This window comes from Scylla paramamosain, chromosome 19, assembly GCF_035594125.1.
Source record: "Scylla paramamosain isolate STU-SP2022 chromosome 19, ASM3559412v1, whole genome shotgun sequence".
Classification (NCBI taxonomy): Eukaryota; Metazoa; Arthropoda; class Malacostraca; order Decapoda; family Portunidae; genus Scylla; species Scylla paramamosain.
Genome location: NC_087169.1, coordinates 5,432,578 through 5,451,126, shown reverse-complemented (window position 1 = coordinate 5,451,126; position 18,549 = coordinate 5,432,578). Strand labels below are relative to the sequence as shown.

General features: G+C 39.1%; 1 long non-coding RNA gene across 1 annotated transcript in view; it reads left to right on the top strand.

Moving 5' to 3' along the window:
• Window positions 1-770: 770 nt before the first annotated feature.
• LOC135110047 (uncharacterized) overlaps window positions 771-18,549 on the top strand; it is a 32,584-nt gene continuing 14,805 nt past the window's right edge. The window contains exons 1-2 of the long non-coding RNA XR_010273060.1: window positions 771-815; window positions 18,059-18,263. This is a non-coding gene — a long non-coding RNA (uncharacterized LOC135110047). The remainder of the gene's footprint in view (window positions 816-18,058; window positions 18,264-18,549) is intronic.

Genomic DNA, 18,549 nt, shown 5'->3' with positions numbered 1-18,549 from the left:
TATATATATATATATATATATATATATATATATATATATATATATATATATATATATATATATATATATATATATATATATATATATATATATATATATATATATATATATATATATATATATATATATATATATATATATATATATATATATATATATATATATATATATATATATATATATATATATATATATATATATATATATATATATATATATATATATATATATATATATATATATATATATATATATATATATATATATATATATATATATATATATATATATATATATATATATATATATATATATATATATATATATATATATATATATATATATATATATATATATATATATATATATATATATATATATATATATATATATATATATATATATATATATATATATATATATATATATATATATATATATATATATATATATATATATATATATATATATATATATATATATATATATATATATATATATATATATATATATATATATATATATATATATATATATATATATATATATATATATATATATATATATATATATACTATATATATATATATATATATATATATATATATATATATATATATATATATATATACGATATATGTGTGTGTGTGTGTGTGTGTGTGTGTGTATGTGTGTGTTTGCCCCCCCTGATGTTCAGTACGGCGGCGCGATCGGTCCACAGTTATTATAAAAGATTTGGCGAAAAACTGCGATCTCAGTGCAGCGTGGGACTAGTTTTCATACTAGAGGTGCACAGCGTGGCAATCCTAATGCAAGTACGTACAATAATAATGGAAATGCAGTTTTTTTCTCATGTTATATATAAATTTTCCCTCTTTATTAAAGCATATATCTAAGTACAGATAGTTATGTATGGACAGTAATAATGTGTTATATTTCTTTAATCATTTAGTGTGTGGAAGTGTTACACTTTGCTGTGATTTATCTAGAAAATAGTCGCTGTTTTCAACGAAACAACAATTACAAAAATAAAAAAAAATAAAACGTAGAATAAATCCCCCCCAAAAAAAAAAGAAAATATGTGTAAAAGAATAATCATTGACAGCTATCAGTATGAAGAAGGAAACCTTATTATAAAATTATAAAGAAAAAAAAAGTATTAGGTAAATTCGAAAAATAAAAAAATAAATGTATTTTTATTTGGGAAATTCTAAATACATTATTTTTTTTTTCTTTTGTACATGGATGTCATTACCTTTTAGTAGATGACAAAGCGCATCGTTTATTATATGATTGAACAATATTTTGGCTGTATTATTAGGTAAGGAAGTATTAAAAGCTATTAGCTGCAATAAGAGCTTTTACTAAAATACACTTACAGTCACCCACTCATGCACCCACATAACACACACAATAGTACCAACAAAATATAGCTAACTTATCAACAGGATGAGCATCATGATCAATTTCCACCCTGCTTGTATAACTCAAATCTCCTGATTTCCATGTCTCAGCGAATATTTTCACCGTGTCGGTACGTTCCACTTATTTTCTTTACTGATTTATTCTACTTTACCTTTAGTAATTGATGCTCGGATACCTTTGCTAAAATTTCTGCTTCATCACTTAGGCTTGTGTATAGAAACTGTGTTGATTAATGCATAATGTTTTCAAACAGTACATGTTATCACTTTTTCACAAATATTATTCAAGTTAAATCAAGACCTTATATTTGATTCGCTGCGCTTCTTTATCTGACGTGCATGGTTTTATGGTTAACCTTCTTCACATGACAGATCTTTCAAGTGGCTTATTACGTTCTTTTTACCAACATACTCGTATATAGACACAATTATAAAATCATGTTGCTATTATTTGTGTGTGTGTGTGTGTGTGTGTGTGTGTGTGTGTGTGTGTGTGTGTGTGTGTGTGTGTGTGTGTGTGTGTGTGTGTGTGTGTGTGTGTGTGTGTGTGTGTGTGTGTGTGTGTCTGTGTGTATTTATGTAGGAAGGATACTGGCCAAGGGCAACAAAAATCTAATAAAAAAAAAATGCCCACTGAAATGCCAGTCCCATAAAAGGGTCAAAGCAGTGGTCAAAAATTGGTGGATAAGTGTCTTGAAACCTCCCTCTTGAAGGAATTCAAGTCATAGGAAGGTGGAAATACAGAAGCAGGCAGGGAGTTTCAGAGTTTACCAGAGAAAGGGATGAATGATTGAGAATACTGGTTAACTCTTGCGTTAGAGAGGTGTACAGAACAGGGGTGAGAGAAAGAAGAAAGTCTTGTGCAGCGAGGCCGCGGAAGGAGGGGAGGCATGCAGTTAGCAAGATCAGAAGAGCAGTTGGCATGAAAATAGCGGTAGGAAACAGCTACATATGCAACATTGCGGCGGTGAGAGAGAGGCTAAAGACAGTCAGTTAGAGGAGAGGAGTTCATGAGACGAAAAGCTTTTGATTCCACCCTGTCTAGAAGAGCAGTATCAATGGAACCCCCCCCAGACATGTGAAGCATACTCCATACATGGACGGATAAGGCCCTTGTACAGAGTTAGCAGCTGGGGGGGGTGAGAAAACTGGCGGAGACGTCTCAGAACACCTATCTTCATAGAAGCTGTTTTAGCTAGAGATGAGATGTGAAGTTTCGAGTTCAGATTATAAGTAAAGGACAGATGGAGGATGTTTCGTGTAGAAGAGGGGGACAGTTGAGTGTCATTGAAGAAGAGGGGATAGTTGTCTGGAAGGTTGTGTCGAGTTGATAAATGGAGGAATTGAGTTTTTGAGGCATTGAACAATACCAAGTTTGCTCTGCCCCAATCAGAAATTTTAGAAAGATCAGAAGTCAGGCGTTCTGTGGCTTCCCTGCGTGATATGTTTACCTCCTGAAGGGTTGGACTTCTATGAAAAGACGTGGAAAAGTGCAGGGTGGTAACATCAGCGTAGGAGTGGATAAGACAAGAAGTTCGGTTTAGAAGATCATTAATCAATAAGAAGAAGAGAGTGGGTGACAGGACAGAGCCCTGAGGAACACCACTGTTAATAGATTTAAAAGAAGTACAGTGACCGTCTACCACAGCAGCAATGACCATCTACCACAGCAGCGGTCAGACTTGAGATGAAGTTACAGAGAGAAGGATAGAAACCGTAGGAGGGTAGTTTGGAAATCAAAGCTTTGTGCCAGACTCTATCAAAGGCTTTTGATATGTCCAAGGCAACAGCAAAAGTTTCACCAAAGTCTCTAAAAGAGGATGACCAAGACTCAGTAAGGAAAGCCAGAAGATCACCAGTAGAACGGCCTTGACGGAACCCATACTGACGATCAGATAGAAGGTTGTGAAGTGATAGATGTTTAAGAATCTTCCTGTTGAGGATAGGTTCAAAAACTTTATATAAGCAGGAAATTAAAGCAATAGGACGGTAGTTTGAGGGATTAGAGCGGTCACCCTTTTTAGGAACAGGTTGAATGTAGGAAAACTTCCAGCAAGAAGGAAAGGTAGATATTGACAGACAGAGCTGAAAGAGTTTGACTAGGCAAGGTGCAAGCACGGAGGCACAGTTTCGGAGAACAATAGGAGAGACCCCATCAGGTCCATAAGCCTTCCGAGGGTTTAGGCCAGCGAGGGCATGGAAAACATCATTTAGCAAAGGTTTGAGAAAAGAGTTCAGCTTTAGAAATAGATGTGATAGGAGTGGTGCAATCTGGTTGAAGTAGAGGAGGGAAAGAAGAAGAAGCAAAGTTACTGGAGATATTTTTGGCTAGATGCCAGAAATCACGAGGGGGATTAGATCTTGAAAGGTTTTGACATTTTCTGTTAATGAAGGAGTTTTTGGCTAGTTGGAGAACAGACTTGGCATGGTTCCGGGCAGAAATATAAAGTGCTTGAGATTCTGGTGATGGAAAGCTTAAGTACCTTTTGTGGGCCACCTCTCTATCATGTATAGCACGAGAACAAGCTGTGTTAAACCAAGGTTTAGAAGGTTTAGGACGAGAAAAAGAGTGAGGAATGTACGCCTCCATGCTAGACACTATCACCTCTGTTATGCACTCAGCACACAAAGACGGGTCTCTGACACGGAAGCAGTAGTCATTCCAAGGAAAATCAGCAAAATACCTCCTCAGGTCCCCCCAACTAGCAGAGGCAAAACGCCAGAGGCACCTTCGTTTAGGGTGATCCTGAGGAGGGATTGGAGTGATAGAACAAGATAAAGATATGAGATTGTGATCGGAGGAGCCCAACGGAGAAGAAAGGGTGACAGCATAAGCAGAAGGATTAGAGGTCAGACAAATGTCAAGAATGTTGGGCGTATCTCCAAGACGGTCTGGAATACGAATAGGGTGTTGCAGCAATTGCTCTAGGTCATGGAGGATAGCAAAGTTGTAGGCTAGTTCACCAGGATGGTCAGTGAAGGGAGAGGAAAGCCAAAGCTGGTGGTGAACATTGAAGTCTCCAAGAATGGAGATCTCTGCTAAAGGGAAGAGGTTCAGAATGTGATCCACTTTGGAAGTTAAGTAGTCAAAGAATTTCTTATAGTCAGAGGAGTTAGGAGAGAGGTATACAGCACAGATAAATTTAGTATGAGAATGACTCTGTAGTCGTAGCCAGATGGTGGAAAACTCGGAATATTCAAGAGCGTGGGCACGAGAGCAGGTTAAGTCATTGCGCACATAAACGCAGCATCCAGCTTTGGATCGAAAATGAGGATAGAGAAAGTAGGAGGGAACAGAAAAGGGGCTACTGTCAGTTGCCTCAGATACCTGAGTTTCATTGAGGAAAAAAAGATGAAGTTTAGAAGAGGTAAGGTGGTGTTCTACAGATTGAAAATTAGATCTTAGACAGCGAATGTTGCAGAAGTTAATGGAGAAAAAGTTGAGGGGGGTGTCAAGACACTTAGGGTCGTCGACAGAAAGGCAGTCCGACCTGGGGACATTTATGGTCCCCTCCCCAGATGGGGACTCCGAGGCTGGTGTAAGAGTCGCCAAGATGATTTAAAATTGTTTTTGAGTGAAGGGTGTGTGTTATTAGGTGCTTGTAGCTTTGTGTGGAGGAAGAGAGTTGTCTTTATAGGGCAGGCTCTGACTGCCCCCTTGTGTTGTGAGACACAAAGGGAAACGTTCAGTGAGGTCACAGCTGGGTTTAATGATAAGTTCACAGCACCCCCTGAACAGTGCTTTAGACCTCACTGGGAGTAATTATCGTTTCGGCAGGTGTCAACTGTGTGTGTGTGTGTGTGGGTGGGTGTGTGTGTGTGTGCATGAGAGAGATACATTTATATGTGGATATTGTTTATTGTCCACATGTACATATATTACATATATACATATAGCGAACTTTGCAGTCTAGATCAATTGAGCTAAGTCTTTTTTTTTTTTTTTTTACCTTGAATTTAAGTTTCATTTTTTGCAGGAGAAAACTGAGGTATGTTGTGGGGCTAAGTTTATTTATATATATATATATATATATATATATATATATATATATATATATATATATATATATATATATATATATATATATATATATATATATATATATATATATATATATATATATATATATATATATATATATATATATATATATATATATATATATATATATATATATATATATATATATATATATATATATATATATATTCTAGTAATATATTGGTAATATAAAAATATTTATATAACAAGAGTTATATACCAATATGATAGTTATATACAACATTATTATTATCATTGTGTAACAATGAATAAAACAATACAGTAATAACAACAACAACAGCAATAACAATATTAATAATAATAATAATAATAATAATAATAATAATAATAATAATAATAATAATAATAATAATAATAATAATAATAATAATAATGATAATAATAATAATAATAACAGAAATAAGTACAATAACAGATAATAATAAAAAAAAGACAAGTAATGTTAAAAATAAACTGAGGGCACAATAATTCTTCCAAAGCACTGGTTCCTAACTTTTTCATAGTACGCACAGCTTTCAAATCAGCAGTCAGTACCCAAGGAATTGACTGATTTTTTTTTATTTATGCCGCCGTAACATCGCGGACATATGGCGCCGATACAAACCTTTATAAGCTACAAAGATTGCAATTATTAAAATATTGTTAAGTGATAAAAATGAGTGTTGGTATAGTAATATTTCAGTTACTTAATTAATTTAATTTCATTTAATTTCATTTCATTTAAAGTGAGGGGGTACTGACCCCATTGACCCAGACCACTTTCTATCTTTGTTCGTTCCATACCCAAAACACTGACCCTACTGACCAAGATATCTGACGTTGTTCGTTACGTGCCCAAGACTGACCCCACTGACCCAGGCCACAAGACCCAGCATTGTTCGTTATGTGTCTTCTTCACTTCATGTTCTTCTCCCCGTGCAGAAATATGATTCCGTCTAATATTATATTACTTTTGAAATAAATATAGTAGCACTTTAAATTTTATCTATAATTTGTTTAAAAGACCAGCCTTCTCCACAAACATAAGAACCTCATATCATGGGGAGAGGGCCCTCTCTCCAAGTATCCGCAACATTGGAAGGTCCAATCTTCATCGCGACAGCGGAAAAGATATCGCTCCCGCAGCTCCACGAGACTGGAACACTCCATTAGAAAGTGTCGCACTGCAAGGGGAACTAATCAGTCATCACAGAATGGTTGAGATTCCTGGGACATGAGGTAATCAAAAGTGAGACATGTGTGATTCGTCCGGAGACAGGCCAGTGCAGTCAGTCTCTGAGCTTCACCCCTGCACATGGACATATGTCCACGGGAGGAAATTTACAAAAGTTATCTCACCCATCTTAGTGGTGGCAAACATATCTCCCAACCTGTTCTGCAAACTAGCAAGAAATGCCACCCTTATACTGGAGTGTAAATCATTAAAGGGAATGAGGGTGGAAGGAGAAAATAAAGTTGCCGCCTCTTTAGCCAGCCTATCGACCTTCTCATTACCATGAATTCCTACATGTGTGGATACCCAACAAAATATTATGTGATATCCTCTGCGCTAAAACAGGTGAATCCACTTTAAAATAGATAAGTTTAGAGGAGGAGGAGAGAAAGTAAAATGGTCCAAGGGAGACAACGCACTACGGGAGTCACTAAAAACAGTAAAAATTGAAACCGGTGAAGTAAAAATTATTTTTAGGGCATAAATATAATGGCAGATAATTCTGCCATAAGAACAGAGACAACTCTCGGAAGGCTACCGCCTTGACAGAAGGAAGGGAATATAACACTATATCCACTCCTGCATTAGACTTTGAACCATCAGAGTAGGCAGGAACGGAACTAGAATGTGTCGAAGAATGTTTAAAAAATAAAGCACGAGAGTCGTATTGTGATAATAAAGTTGTATTATCAACAACAGGAGAACAGATCGATACCCGCAAAAAACTATTAGTACCCGACGCTTGGAAGGCGATAGGGGGAAATGGAGATGGAGGATACATCAAATTCGGTCAGTCCAGACCTCACCCGATATCCAAAAGGCTTAGGAAAACTAGGCCGAACATTTTGTAAAGGAGAACATGCATCATGAAAAAACTGTTGTACAATTGACAGACTCAGGAAGGCGGTGTATTAGATACCAACACCTCATTTACTAGAGACTGATGGCGTAGGTCCAATGGCAGGACACCAGCATCCACCAGTAAGCTAGGGATTGGGGATGAGCGGAACGCACCAGTTGCCAAGCGAATGAATACCAGCATGGTGCACCGAATCCAGCACACGAAGACGAGCCTCAGTAGCAGATGAATAGATTTCACAACCGTCACTCTAATCTAGAAATAATAAGAGTTCGGTGCAGGGCTAAGAGGGTTTTGTCAGCGCCCCCAAGAAGTATGAACCAAAACTCTTAGAAGTGACAGCGCCTTCATGCATGCTGCCTTAATATAACGAACGTGGGGTACTCATGGTAGCCGGCTGTCAAATATAAGTCCAAGGAAACGAGCTTCATCTACACAAGAGATTCATTTATCATATAAATACAAGTCTTGGTCAGGGTGAACACCAAGAAGGCGGCAAAAAAGCATGGCCACAGTCTTTGAAGCCGAGAAACGAAATCTTCGTGTTGCGGCCCACTGAGAAATCCTATTGAGTGCCACCTGCAGCTTCCTCTCAATCAGTGGCAGCCGAGCTGCAGAAATGAAGACAGACAAGTCATCGACATATAAGTTACCAAGAACTCCTTCCGGAATTACACCAATGACATTGTTTATAGCTACAGAGAAAAGTGTGACACTAAATATACTTCCTTGTGGCACGCCGCCTTCTAGCGCGTGTACTTCTGAGAGACTCTACCCCGTACTCGAAAAAAAAAAAAAAAGAGATAAAAACTTTAATAAAGAATAGGGAGTTGGCCACGAAGGAGAAACTCAAACAAACTAAGTAAAATGCCATGACGCCAGGCTGTGTCGTAAGTTTTCTTTAAATAAAAAAAAAAACTGTGACATGGTGTTGCTCAATAGCAAATGCCTCACAAATAAAAGATTCCAAAGACAATAAAACATCAATCGTAGATCGCATTTTCTGGAAACCATACTGAACTGGAAACAAGTAATTGCCTCTCTCCAAGTACCACGTAGGCCTGATATTCGCCTTGTTGTCCAGCAACTTACAGATGCATGAGGTTAAAGAAATGGGGCGATAGTTAATCGGTGGCCGATGATCTTTTCCAGGATTTGGAATAATAATAATTACAACCACACCTCAAGAGGAAAAAAAAATTTCCGCTATTCCAAATACAGTTATAGATGTTGAGTAAAAAAGTAAAAGCTTCATCGAACATATGACACAAAAAGGAATATGGGATGTCATCGGGACCCGGGGATGAATCATGGCACTTGGACAAAGCCATGCGTAGCTCAGACCGAGAAAATGGGACATTATAAGACTTTCCACCAGGGGAGGCAAAATTAACACCAACAGATTCCAAATGTCGACGATGAAGTGCCATAGGTGTTGTTGTATCCATTCTAGAGACACTTTCAAAGTACTCAGGAAACAGGTCGGCAACTGCCTTTGGGTCTGCCACCGTGGCCCCATCATGAGATAAAACAGTGGGGGGAAGGAGCAAAGTACTTCCCACGTATTTTGCAGACTGTTGAAGACCTCGGTGAATGGTGTGCGAGCTGTGACTGAAGAGATATAACTCTTCGAAGACTCCTGCCGTGCGGCGAGCACAGGGATGCGCTCGTCGAAAAGCCTCCAAACAGTGGACGTCCCCACGATGCCGTCGAAGGCGAGAAAAGGCGGCACTCTTTTCTTGAAAAGCGGCTGTACACCCCGCATTCCGCCAGGAAACAGGACGTTTAGGAAACTGGCCAGAGGTCTTAAGGATGGACTAAATACCATCGGAGTGTAAGACATCAGTAAAGTATGTTGTAACCTCATTACAGTTTCCTATCTCATCCATTGAGCTGGCAGAGTTGGTGAGGTCTTTGAATAGGTGGCAATCCGCCTTATCTAGCCGCCATCGGGGAATGAGTGACTGTGGTGCAGAATCAGTTGACTCCAATAAAATTGGGAAGTGATTGCTCTCATGTAGATCTGGTAAAACTTTCCAGTTAAAATCTAAAGAAGAATTATGGTTACTATAAAAGTACCGGTTTAACTGTGGAAATGGGTCACGTCTCCACAGTTTAAAATCTCCAATCCTGAATCCTCGATTAAAGAAGCAATTAAAAGACGATGAGGGTTAACAGCGTCATCATTCCACAAAGGATGGCGACCATTGAAGTCTTCCAGTAAAATAAAAAGAGGAGGAAGATTATTTAAAAGATTATCAAGTTCATTTCTCTCGATCGGAAGACTAGGAGGCAGATACAGGCTGTACAATGAATAAAAACGATTTATGAAAACCTTAAGAGCAACAACCTGCAGAGGCGAGTGAATCTGTAGGTGGATAAAAGGAATATCATTGCAAATAAAGACGTGAGTGCCACCGTGGTGGCCTTGATCAGGAACTGGAGTCGAGAAGAAAACACGATAACCAAGAGGACCAAAGAGAGCTTATTCTCCGAGCAATGTCTCTTGCAAATAAATGCAAACAGAGACAATTTAAAGATCAACACCCGCAGTTCCTCCCAGGAGGCACGCAAACCGCGACAGTTCCACTGCAGGATCTTGAAATTTACTATTTTGAGGGTGTTTTCAAGGAAGCCAAAGTTAGAAGCTCCCGTTTGCCAACCTGCCTACTTACGTTACTCGGGCGGCAAGACTTATTTGACCCTATGCTATATGTAGGCGCAGACCTGAGATTTTGTAACTGGTGTGGGGATAGCTACCTGCACACGAGTCTCCAAAACTCCTGAAGAGACCAGAGGAGGAGAATTCCTCGACAAAGACGTATCGGTATCGCTCTTGGAAGGAGTCTTATTTGGAAGATGGGAAAAGAAACCCTCTATATCCATATCAGAATTGGATGAATCACTTTGATTGATTACGTCTGGCTCAGGGACATCTGACGTTCCCACAGTGATTTTCCTAGGTGGGACGCCCGTTGAGTCTAGGGACTCAGCAGATCCCAAGGAATGTTTCTGGTAGTACTGAACAGGAAGCGTAGGAAAATTGTTAATATGTTGCTGTGGCGGTTTAAATTTCTTGGAAGTCGTTCGTGGTTGGTAATCCATGGGGGCGTGGACTTCAACAATATGTACTTTTGTAAGAGGAGTGTGTGATGTAGCTAGTGAAGATTCAAAGGAAGGCTTTGTTGAAGAAGTAGTGGAGGGCTTGGTTGAAGATGCAGAGGAGGTGACACTTTCCAAAACAGAAAACCTGTTGCAGACAGTAACTGAAGGAGCGACATTTTCTCAGGAACGGGAAGAAACATTTGATGTTTAAGAAAGGCAGGAAGGTGCTGCAGCCTTATTATGTTTGGTAGAGGTAGAGGAACTAGAGTTGAAGGAGGAGACGTATGTATTTGTCCTACCATCTTTCTGTCTTAAAAGAAGTTCCCGCCTGGCACTACCAATACTAATTAATTGAGAATTAGCCAGTTGAAGGATGTCTTGCTCAAGGCGGTACCTCTTACATAGCCGAGAGCGTAGTGGATGAGTTTCCCTGCAGAAGAAGCAATAACAGTCGGATTCTCATTGATGGGTAGGGTGGGAGTCAAGGCCAGAGCAGTGACCACACCGCGGAGTACTTGTACAGTTGTTCCTCACATGACCGAACTCGTAACACCTGTAACATTGCAATGGACGATCGATGAAAGCCTCTACTGAGAGAGAGAGAGAGAGAGAGAGAGAGAGAGAGAGAGAGAGAGAGAGAGAGAGAGAGAGAGAGAGAGAGAGAGAGAGAGAGAGAGAGAGAGAGAGAGAGAGAGAGAGAGAGAGAGAGAGAGAGAGAGAGAGAGAGAGAGAGAGGACCGATCTTAATACGGTCAGGGTGAAAAGAACCATAAAATGTGAGCATTATCATATTACCATTGCCTTTAATCTTGGCCAGTCGTTGAATATTAACTAGACATAACTGAAGGATATCATCTTCTGAGAGCTGGTACAAGTCCTCGTTGTAGATACGTCCTTTACAGTGATTGAAGGTTCGGTATGACTTAATAGATTCAAAGACTTCATCGGAAGGGCATGGATGAGCATCATCGTCTGTGTTAAATCTTTATCTTGCATCAAGACACCTTTGCCATATTTCTTGATGTTATTTGTTGGGAGTACTCCAGTCTCCCTTTCTAGATACTTGGCAAAGTGAATAAAGTTTCTGCATTATCAAAGATATTAGAACAATAATCATTCTCACTATCAGCTTCATTGCTTGATTGAATGACTTCTTCAGTTAAGTTGTTCTCTCCAAGACGCAAAAAAAATAAAATAAATAAATAAATAAATAAAATATTGCCTCAAGAGCAATTTTGGCAGCGACATCTGATATAAATGTCACGTAACACCGATTAGAGAGACAATCACCATCATATTATGGATACGGAGAACTATTCCGAAAAGTTTGAGAACAGAGTGAATAGCACGGTATGACATGGAGGCATAGACATTAATGATCATAAGAGTGTGAAGACAGGACTTAAAGACAACAGGAGGGGGAGTACAAGTTCCTGCCTGCACAACACAATCACGACCAGAGGGTGACGTCTTGAGGGTTTGGTTGACTGCCCCTCGAGGACCCGAGGAGTCTTTATATTTACCCATATGGATTCTATAAAAATAAATCGACTCCAGGGACCAAGGGAAACTGCCTACATAGACAACGAAGGGAGTGAGCGCTGGCCGCCGTGAACGGGGAACCTCGTCCCCATGGAGGACACTCGTTTTAAAAAGTGGACTCATAACTCGTAAGGTTGTTCACGACGGAGCTAAGACCTTCCCATACAACGCATCCCAGCCCAGACACCCAACCATTCAACACAGGACGACCTCAAAAGGTGGCCCCTCTGGTGAGAGGCACCGTTGATCTGTACTGGTAGTCTAACTCTGGGAACCATTTAGTCTGGTCCCTCATTGGCGACCTTGCTAGCATGGGTAGCCCTCTCTTCCTAAGTAGGGAGGAGAAGGGACCGGAGCCCCCTCTAGCCTCACTCGCCATGTCATAAGGAAACACAAGGACCCGCCCCCCACGACAAGGCGGCTCCCACTATGGGGGAGGGCAGTAAGTACCCACACCCAATGAACTGCTGAAATCCAAACAAATGCTATAATACAAATTTGATGTTTTGTACTAATAACCTTCTAATAACTAATAACTAATAACATTTATAAATAAACATTACATTTCTTAGTGTGTGTCATTTCATTAGGAAATTATCTCTTTCCCTGTGCATATGATCTCCTTAGAGAACAGTGCCAGCATTTTCCTGAAAGTCTTTTCTTTCTCTGTCTGTCTGTCAGTCTCTCTCTCTCTCTCTCTCTCTCTCTCTCTCTCTCTCTCTCTCTCTCTCTCTCTCTCTCTCTCTCTCTCTCTCTCTCTCTCTCTCTCTCTCTCTCTCTCTCTCTCTCTCTCTCTCTCTCTCTCTCTCTTTCTATGTCTGACTCTCTCTGTTTTTCTCTTTCTGTACCAAAAATGAATAAATAAATAAGTAAATAAATTATGACATGAGTGCAAAAATATATTTTACTCTAAATTTCTACAGTCATCTTCGCACCCCTTAGGAACCGGTCTCAAACGCACACCCACATTGTTCTAAAGGCTTCAGTAATTCTGCTAAATATTATAATAAATTGTAGTAAGACATAACAGTACACACGTACGTTAAATATTGTTCAATTATAATTATCAAAGAGCGATGTTTTTAACTTGATGGAGGAGGCAGTAGACACCTGCCGAAACGATAATTACTCCCAGTGAGGTCTAAAGCACTGTTCAGGGGGTGCTGTGAACTTATCATTAAACCCAGCTGTGACCTCAATGAACGTTTCCCTTTGTGTCTCACAACACAAGGGGGCAGTCAGAGCCTGCCCTCTAAAGACAACTCTCTTCCTCCACACAAAATTACAAGCACCTAATAACACACACCCTTCACTCAAAAACAATTTTAAATCATCATGGCGACTCTTACACCAACCTCGGAGTCCCCATCTGGGGAGGGGACCATAAATGTCCCCAGGTCGGACTGCCTTTCTGTCGACGACCCTAAGTGTCTTGACACCCCCCTCAACTTTTTCTTCATTAACTTCTGCAACATTCACGGTCTAAGATCTAATTTTCAATCTGTAGAACACCACCTTACCTCTTCTAAACTTCATCTTTTTTTCCTCGCTGAAACTCAGGTATCTGAGGCAACTAACAGTAGCCCCTTTTCTGTTCCCTCCTACTTTCTCTATCCTCATTTTCGATCCAAAGCTGGATGCTGCTTTTATGTGCGCAATGACTTAACCTGCTCTCGTGCCCACGCTCTTGAATCTTCTGAGTTTTCCACCATCTGGCTACGACTACAAAGTCATTCTCACACTAAATTTATCTGTGCTGTATTCCTCTCACTTAACTCCTCTGGCTATAAGAAATTCTTTGACTACTTAACTTCCAAAGTGGAGCATATTCTGACCCTCTTCCCTTTTGCAGAGATCTCCATTCTTGGAGACTTCAATGTTCACCACCAGCTTTGGCTTTCCTCTCCCTTCCTGGTCAACTAAACTATAACTTTGGTATCCTCCATGACCTAGAGCAATTGGTGCAACACCCTACTCGTATTCCTGACCGTCTTGGAGATACGCCCAACATTCTTGACCTTTTCCTGACCTCTAATCCTTCTCCTTTCTTCTCTGTTGGGCTTCTCCGATCACAATCTCATATCTTTATCCTGTCCTATCGCTCCAATCCCTCCTCAGGATCCCCCTAAGCGAAGGTGCCTCTGGCGTTTTGCATTTGCTAGTTAGGGGGACCTGAGGAGATATTTTGTTGATTTTCCTTGGAATGACTACTGCTTCCGCGTCAGAGACCTGTCTTTGTAAGCTGAGCGCATAACATAGGTGATAGTGTCTGGCATGGAAGTGTACATTCCTCACTCTTTTTGTCGACCTTTCTCGTGATATACATGATAGAGAAGTGACCCACAAAAGGTCACAAAGTCTTCTATCACCAGAATCTTATGCAATTTATATTTCTGCCCGGAACCATGCCAAGTCTATTCTCCAACTAGCCAAAAACTCCTTCATTAACAAAAAGTGTCAAAAACTTTCAAGATCTAACTCCTCTCATGACTTCTGGCATCTAGCAAAAATGTCTCCAATAATTTTCTTTCTTCTTTCCCTCCTTTATTTCAACCAGATGGCACCACTGCTATCACATCTATTTGTAAAGCTGAACTCTTCGCTCAAACCTTTGCTAAAAACTCTACATTGAACGATTATGGGCTTGTTCCTCCCTCTCCTCCACCCTCTGACTACTTCATGGTACCTATTAAAATTCTTCGCAATGATGTTTTCCATGTCCCTGCTGCCCTAAATCCTCGGAAGGGTTATGGACCTGATGGGGTCCCTCCTATTGTTCTCGGAACTGTGCCTCCGTGTTTGCACCTTGCCTAGTCAAACTCTTTCAGCTCTGTCTGCCAACATCTACCTTTCCTTCATGCTGGAAGTTTGCTTACACTCAGCCTCTTCCTAAAAAGAGTGACTGTTCTAATCTCTCAAACTACCGTCCTATTTCTTTAATTTCATGCCTATCTAAAGTTTTGAGCCTATCCTCAATAGGAAGATTCTTAAACATCTATCACTTCACAACCTTCTATCTGATAGATGTTTAAAAATCTTCCTGTTGAGGATAGATTCAAAAAAATTAGATAAGCAGGAAATTAAAGCAATAGGACGGTAGTTTGAGGGATTAGAGCGGTCACCCTTTTTAGGAACAGGTTGAATGTAGGCAAACTTCCACCAAGAAGGAAAGGTAGATGTTGACAGACAGAGGTGAAAGAGTTTGACTAGGCAAGGTTTAAGCACGGAGGCACAGTTTCGGAGAACAATAGGAGGGACCCCATCAGGTCCATAAGCCTTCCGAGGGTTTAGGCCAGCGAGGGCATGGAAAACATCATTGCGAAGAATTTTAATAGGTGGCATGAAGTAGTCAGAGGGTGGAGGAGAGGGAGGAACAAGCCCAGAAACGTCCAAGGTAGAGTTTTTAGCAAAGGTTTGAGCAAAGAGTTCAGCTTTAGAAATAGATGTGATAGCAGTGGTGCTATGTGGTTGAAGTAGAGGAGGGAAAGAAGAAGAAGCAAAGTTATTGGAGATATTTTTGGCTAGATGCCAGAAATCACGAGGGGAGTTAGATCTTGAAAGGTTTTGACGTTTTCTGTTAATGAAGGAGTTTTTGGCTAGTTGGAGAACAGACTTGGTATGGTTCCGGGCAGAAATATAAAGTGCATGAGATTCTGGTGATAGAAGGCTTAAGTACCTTTTGTGGGCCACCTCTCTATTATGTATAGCACGAGAACAAGCTGTGTTAAACCAAGGTTTAGAAGGTTTAGGACGAGAAAAAAGAGTGAGGAATGTACGCCTCCATGCCAGACACTATCACCTCTGTTATGCGCTCGGCACACAAAGACGGGTCTCTGACACGGAAGCAGTAGTCATTCCAAGGAAAATCAGCAAAATACCTCCTCAGGTCCCCCCAACTAGCAGAGGCAAAACGCCAGAGGCACCTTCGCTTAGGGGGATCCTGAGGAGGGATTGGAGTGATAGGACAAGATAAAGATATGAGATTGTGATCGGAGGAGCCCAACGGAGAAGAAAGGGTGACAGCATAAGCAGAAGGATTAGAGATCAGGAAAAGGTCAAGAATGTTGGGCGTATCTCCAAGACGGTCAGGAATACGAGTAAGATGTTGCACCAATTCCTCTAGGTCATGGAGGATACCAAAGTTGTAGGCTAGTTCACCAGGATGGTCAGTGAAGGGAGAGGAAAGCCAAAGCTGGTGGTGAACATTGAAGTCTCCAAGAATGGAAAATGCAAAAGAGGGTCAGAATGTGCTCCACTTTGGAAGTTAAGTAGTCAAAGAATTTCTTATAGTTAGAGGAGTAAGGAAAAAGGTATACAGCACAGATAAATTTAGTATGAGATTTACTCTGTAGTCGTAGCCAGATGGTGGAAAACTCGGAAGATTTAAGAGCGTGGGCACAAGAGCATGTTAAGTCACTGCGCACATAAACGCAGCATCCAGATTTGAATCGAAAATGAGGATAGAGAAAGTAGGAAGGAACAGAAAAGGGGCTACTGTCAGTTGCCTCAGACACCTGAGTTTCAGTGAGGAAAAGAAGATGAGGTTTAGAAGAGGAGAGGTGGTGTTCTAGAGATTGAAAATTAGATCTTAGACCGCGAATGTTGCAGAAGTTAATGAAGAAAAAGTTGAGGGGGGTGTCAAGATACTTAGGGTCGTCGACAGAAAGGCAGTCCGACCTGGGGACATTTATGGTCCCCTCCCCAGATGGGGACTCCGAGGCTGGTGTAGGAGTCGCCATGATGACTTTAAAATTTCTGTGTGAAGGGTGTGTGTGTTATTAGGTGCTTGTAGTTTTGTGAGGAGGAGAGTTGTCTTTAGAGGGCAGGTTGTGACTGCCCCCTTTTATATATATATATATATATATATATATATATATATATATATATATATATATATATATATATATATATATATATATATATATATATATATATATATATATATATATATATATATATATATATATATATATATATATATATATATATATATATATATATATATATATATATATATATATATATATATATATATATATATATATATATATAGGCGGTTAAAGGTGAAATTTGAAAGGAAACTAATACATTGATAACAAAAAAGTTAATATTGTGCAAAGGAAAGGAAAACAAAAAAATAAATGAATAAATCGATTAATAAATAAACAAACAAATAAAATAGACAAGTTAATTAAAAGGTACATTTAGCTTTTCTTGCCTGGCATGAGAGTGTGGGATGCCCTTCTAAGAGCAGGTCAATAATAAGTATACAAATGATAAAAAAAAAAAAAAAGAGCCCGCTACCTTTTTATTCTTATCAGTAAACTTCACGCTTCTCCGTGTTTTCCTTTTTATTTCTAAGCTTCACCCTACTGAGAACATTTTTAGAATAAAGATGTTCCAAGAGAAACGAACAGTCGCATTTACTATATATTTTTTTTAAATATCTTTGGAACTCTGCCACTTCCAAAAAGAAAATGAACTACACTAATAGAAAAGCACAATAAAAAAAAAATTAATGTTGAGGGTGTCCTAGCCTTTAAACTCGTCTGCGTTCTTAACTATATATATATATATATATATATATATATATATATATATATATATATATATATATATATATATATATATATATATATATATATATATATATATATATATATATATATATATATTCTTTTTTTTTTTTTTTTTTGTATTGCCCTAAAATAAGTACACGACAACTGTAAGCTTTCTAGAGTTTTCATTTCACTTTCTCAAATTTAATGCATTTATCATTTCATTATAAATTAAATGAGTATTTTGAAAAAAAATAAAGGACTAACTATGGACATTTAACAAATGGATCACAGGACCAAATAATTTTGAGACCAATGATCAAACGGCGCGCCACCAGCACGGCACTGAGGTCAAGGTTCGTGTGGATGTGGGTGGGAGGCATGTCAGCCCGCGCCATAGCACAGAATACCGGCACCAGTGTCACCACTGTCTGCCGCTGGATCAGTCGGTGGAAGAATGAAGGACATGTAGAGGACAGACAAAGATGTGGCAGGGCACGTAAGCAAAATGTTAGCTGAGTATTTTTGATTCATTCAGTTTATCATTCCTTCCACTCACTTCGACTTTAAGCTATTCATTCTCTAATGCACTTTATTAAGTGTTTGGACACACACACACACACACACACACACACACACACACACACACACACACACACACACACACACACACAAACACACACACACACACACACACACACACACACACACACACACACACACACACATACACACACAGGTTGGAATCAAAAGCTTTTCGTCTCATCAACTCCTCTCCTCTAAAT